This window comes from Triticum urartu, chromosome 4 (assembly GCF_003073215.2).
Source record: "Triticum urartu cultivar G1812 chromosome 4, Tu2.1, whole genome shotgun sequence".
Classification (NCBI taxonomy): Eukaryota; Viridiplantae; Streptophyta; class Magnoliopsida; order Poales; family Poaceae; genus Triticum; species Triticum urartu.
Genome location: NC_053025.1, coordinates 209,496,209 through 209,501,953, shown reverse-complemented (window position 1 = coordinate 209,501,953; position 5,745 = coordinate 209,496,209). Strand labels below are relative to the sequence as shown.

At 48.1% G+C, this 5,745-nt stretch overlaps 1 long non-coding RNA gene across 1 annotated transcript; it reads right to left on the bottom strand.

Annotated features, from left to right (window-relative positions):
• Positions 1-3,740: 3,740 nt before the first annotated feature.
• On the bottom strand, positions 3,741-5,244 carry LOC125553764. The gene is made up of 3 exons (XR_007304188.1): positions 5,073-5,244; positions 4,575-4,972; positions 3,741-3,810 (listed from the first exon to the last, which is right to left on the bottom strand). It is a non-coding gene; the product is annotated as an uncharacterized LOC125553764 (long non-coding RNA).
• Between the last annotated feature and the right edge of the window lie 501 nt (positions 5,245-5,745).

Genomic DNA, 5,745 nt, shown 5'->3' with positions numbered 1-5,745 from the left:
CATGATGTCCTTCTTTGCGCTCAATTTTTGTGCTCACATGCCATGTCACAATCCTTTGACACACCATATGATTTGCATGATGACGACACTTGTTTGGTGAGTCACCTATCGAATGCTTGGTTTTGCATTAACAATAACCACATTTGTTTATCCAAGTGTTTGTTGTTCTTGCTCCTTTTGAAGGAATAACTAGATGGTGCGACAATGCAGAGTACCCATTTCGAGCTTCAAGCTGACAAGTACTTGGTGAACGTCCACTTCTACACGGCGAAACCATCTATTTCCCATGGTGATTTGGTTTTCAATCCGAGGTCAGATATTTCCCAAGGGGGGGGGAGATGATGCGGAGCATCCTATGGACATCACCATGACAAGAGTCCATTTGGCAAGTGACACGTGCAACATCTACTTCACATACATAAAGGTGAATCATCTCCTTTACACGTGCCCACTTGACCCCGTCGAGGATGGTATACTACTTGACAATCCACTCATGGGCATTCATAGGTATTGTCGGAACGGTATGGACGACGAGGAGGAGTGCGAGTGCAAGTGTACAACTACACCATCTGCGATGGAAGCATGGAAGCGAAGACAGGCGAAGATGGAGCTGCGGAGTCTACAGCGGTCGGACGTCCGATGTGTCACCGGACGTCCGACACTCTACAGCACCCGGACGACCGACGTCAACCGGACATCCGACGCGACCACGCTAGGACCAGCTAGGAGATCTACAGCAGCCGGACGACCAAAGAACGTCGGACGTCTGACACGTCCCAGCGCCCGGACAACCGACACCGACCAGATGTCCGACGCCACCAGTCCAGAGTAGAAATGTCGGAAATCCGACGCCCTCCGGATGACCGGACCCCCGTGAGCGACCGGACGTCTGACCCCGACCGGACGTCCGACACTGCCTGTGCGCAGCCAGGCCTTTGGCCTTGTATCCCTCCCCCACTTACCCCTTCGTGGCTTAGACTATAAATAGACCGTCTCCACCTCTTTTCTAGGGTTAGCGTTGTGATAGCTCATTTGAGAGATAGAGCCTCACTCATCCATATCGGATCTACTCCTTGAGAGAGACCGCGGCCCCTCTTCGAAGAAGATCCACCTTGGATTCAAGACCCATCACGGGAAGATCCCCTTGTGGATTCAAGACTTCCTTACGGAGAAGAACCGATTACCTCTTGTATCGTCCTTTGTTAACTTTGGATCTTGTATCTCCTCTGATGTTCCGAGGATCTAGCACATGTGTGACTTAATCTTATTAGTTTGAGTGTTCCTCTTTGTGCCCCTCTGTGTTTTCCCCTCGTGTTCTTCGTGTTCATCGCGGAATCCGCTCCTTTCATGAAAGATCGGCCACATAGGGTTCCACCCTACATGAACACCCAATCCTGACTAAAGGTGGTCTTCGTCTGCAAAGTTTCTGGTCATGACATAGTGGGGGCTCGGCGATGACCTTTGTCATGCAGAGCCAGCAGTCTTGGTCTTGTTGCACCAGAATGGAAACCTTTGGGGGATTCCTTGGGAACCCACGTACATCCTTTCCTCCTTAGCACCAAAGTGGAAAATGTCCTCTCCTGCACCGGCCTGGCCTTGGTCGTCACGGCTCATGTCATCGCGTGCCTCATGAGGTGAGGTGCTTTCATAGAGATCTTCGCTCCCCGAGAGGCAGCCTCGGGAAGCCGCTCCTCGGGAGAGCCTTCGTGCCCTTCGCTTCACGAGGCAGGGGCCCTCGCGAGGGTCTTGTCTGTGGGGTCCTGGTGTCGGGCCGTACTAGGCCCTTAGTGGAGATATGCGCTGGGCCACAGGTAGGCAGATCTGGGTACCCCCGATCCGAGACCGACAGTAGCCCCCGGGCCCAAGGCGTGGTTGTCCTGGCTTCAGGGTGAAGGCAAGGGAGGGAGGGCGAAGCGACGCGAGCCCCAATCGTCTGCGGGCCAAGCTTGATGCGTGGCGCATGATGGGACACGAACGCCCCCACATCCCCATGCTATCTTGGAACTGCCCAAACTAACGAAAAGCCTCGTGCGCACTTTGCGGTGCCATCACTGCCCTAAATGTGAATGGATGCTGGTTGGCCTTCTCCGATCGTCTATAAAAGGGAGAAGGGAAGGGAGCCCCCAACCCATCTTCGTCTTCTTGGTTCTCCACCCCCAAACCTCTGTCATAGAAGCCATGGCGCCAGTGAGGAGGTTCTCCACTGCGGAGAAGGGCAAGGTGCCACGGGACGAGCCGGAGCTGCCGCCACCCAAGATGGGGCGCGGCCGCCCTTGCAAGTCCACTGCGACGCTCGTAGCGGCTCACAGGGGCGCGGACATGCTCCACTGGGGGTCCGCGTCGGCTCAGGCAGCCATGGGAAAAACCCCTCCCGCGAAAGCGCCCGCAGAGGTCGTGGCGGTCGAGGCTGAGGGGGAGGCACGCGGTGGCTGCTCGGCCACCTCGCCCGGGGCCCATTTGGATGACATGGCCCACGAGTTTGTGGTGTGGATGGAGAGTCCACTATAATGACCCGAACCTGATAAGATTCGATGTCTCAGTGCTCACTGTTCTAGTCCCTGGATCAATAGCTAGCACACACAGTACAAGATGTAATATCAAGAATAAACCACATGTCATAATATTACATCGTAGATCCAAAATTTAATATAATACATACCTCCATAGCTCAATCTAGCATACAAACAAAATGCATCAAAACAGCAATTAAAATCTCCATGGAATCCATCAACAGCACAGGAAAATGTCTGAGTATAGACATCGTAACCCTACATCGTATCACTCACTCGTCGTACAAAATCTGCAACATGAAACGTTGCATTCACGGATGGTCAATACTTTGAATGTATTGGCAAGTCACACAAGGAATGATATAATAGACCTACATCTATGTGCAAGGTATATCAAGAGGATTGTGTAGTGGTTGTTTTGTAGAAAGCTAATTTTTACCTGATAACTACTTAATATAATAGTCCAATTTTATTTTTGTCTTGCTACAATTAAATACACATGGCTGAATTGGGCAATCCAACTCCAACCTATCCCCATTGTTAAATTTCCCACAAAATTTTATTAAGGTATCATCTTTCAAGATCACCCAACAACTGTAATGGCATAGTGGCTCAAAATTTGCCCATAACCGGGGCACGGCTAATCATGATTAGTTTTTAATAATCTGCAGAGTTTTGCACACTTTACCCACTAGACTCAACCCGAAGATTGAGACGAAGTCTTTTAGAAGTAGTCACCTCCACCCACCAGCAGCCGATACACCTACTCATATCTACATCTGCTAGCTTAACTGGGTGAGGATCCCACAACCTACTCAACTAAGCCAGAGCCCATTTAGCTAGTGGTTGCGCATGGAAGCTACTAGTCACTAAGTCTGTCTGATCTTTTTGAGCCTGGGCGGCCGTCCACTTACATTCAAAGGGTATAAACATGATGTTCTTGAAACCACCCATCAATACCAGTTCCGCCCACAGGTGAATTATCATTAATTACTACTCAGTTAATTATATATATAATCCTCACATAAGCTCAATGTATACATGAACCAATCCCCATCTACATAACATAGCAAGAACACACTACCACAATCTACAATAAGGCCATACTAAGCTGAAACTCAATAGCAATATCATACTACCATAATATTCCTACACATGCATAATATAGTAATGTGATATATATACTACATCCATGAAAAAATAGGATGAAGCATGATCAAGGTGTAACTTGCCTGGTATATTTGGTGAAGATCGTCGCACTCACAATCCTGATAATTCTACTCGTCACGCTCTGAGCAATCTATCGTTAAAGAAAGAACTCAAATCAATAACCATGCCATATAGAGGAACCAAAAGAACAACAAAACAAATATGACAAGGTTGAACAAGAACAACATGACTAGGCCTATTATATGATATAGGTTCTCGATGGTGCTAGAAGGTGAAGGTAGAAGGATCAACTCACAAGAGTTAATACAGAGAGAGATATTGCTATAAAAGCTTATGCCTGAGATAATATAGAACAAGGTCAAAAGTATTTGAAGAACAACATGCAAGTTGTTTGACATATTGCATATGCCATATGGACTCATTTGGCGAAAGAATTAATTGAAAAGAAATACTACAACACAAGTTATAGCAAGATGAAGTGTGGGTTGAATTTGAATTCAAAACAGTTCAAGAATTATTTGAATATAGAGTACACAAGATGTGATCAGCAAGTATTTGGTACAAGGGTTTCACGGGCAAAAGGAATCATTCAAATTCGATATACGGGTTGTAAGATAAGGTCAAATGAAGTTTCGAATTCAAATTTGAATTGCTCAATTTGAAAAGTTTGGGAGTAAAAAAAATGATTCTACTAGATAGAGATCAATATAGACATGTAGGAAAAGAATCACTCGATTTGGTTTTACAGATCTCAAGTTAGCTAAACGAAAATTGATATGAATGTGGCGAAAACTCTACTGTGCCAGTGTTTTGAAGATGCTGATGCTGTGCTGTGCGGGTGCCATGTGGCAGTCCATGATTTGTCAAAAAATGTCCTATGTGTGGCGTGCTAACCTTAAACAGAGGAAAACTGCAGCGGCAGTGCTCCGGTGATCTTCTAGTGAAGAGGGGTGCTGGGAGGGTCCAGCGCACGTTTGAGGTGACGATGGGAACAGCTGCCGCCGGGACTGCGGTGGTGCTCCGGGATGCTTTGGAGCTGCACGGTTCTGAGCTGGCGCTCTTCGAGGTTCTCTAGGGCATCTCGATGCGGTGAGAAGTGCGGGCAACGACGGGTGGTGCTCATGGTGGCCATAAGGGATCGGTGAAGCTGCTGGGGAATGAGGTTGTCCCTGTGGAGTTCGGTGTTGTCACTAGGGCGCTCCGGTGCGTCATGTAGCAATGGCGACGAGCGGTTGAAGTCAAGGGCGGGCTATTGCTTCGGTCGAGGTCGAGGCTCTCCTTCTAGCATGCCCCTGCATGAGAAAAGATGTGAGGGAGAGATAGGAGAACACAAAGAACCATCGAGATCAAAAGGGAAGGCCCCGGGAGTGCAGGAGTCACCGAATTTCTCACCGGCGTCGGGCATGGCGGCAGATCTCCTCGAGCTCGGTTCTGCGAGGGGAGTGAGGGAATTGGACAAGGGGATCAAGAGGAGTCGATCTATGCCCACGGATTTGATGGAGGGGGTTAGGGATCGGGCGAATCGAGTGTGGTCTGACCCTGCAGCGGCAGTGTTGACGTGTAGGAGGAGGAGGACGAGCGGGATGTAGGAGAAGTGCGGGTCCTACATGTCATACGCAGAGGGGGTGGAGGGAAACCGACAGGTGGCCGAGTAGGATGACGTCAGCAGCTGATGGGGCGTCGGCTATTGGGCCGGCCTGCTAGTTCCGTTAGGCTGCTGCGCTGCGCGTTGCTGCGTGAACGCTGGGTAGCGACTGGGCGAGTTGGACTCGAGTAGAAATAGGTCTAGGTTTTTTTTCTTTATAGAAACGATTTTTGCTCCAAAACATTTTATAAATAATACCAGAACATCCAAGAAAACAAATATAGTTACATACAACATAATGAACATTTTTCCAGTCCAAAATACTTATAGAAAAAACATACAATATTTTCATAAACTTTAATTTGACACTTATAAAATGTTCCACGAAATATTTTTGAACTCCGACAAATATCAAAAATTAATGAAGCAACTCCCAACTCTTTTCAACCTTGAAGGAGTCATATTACCTTCTCTCAATTG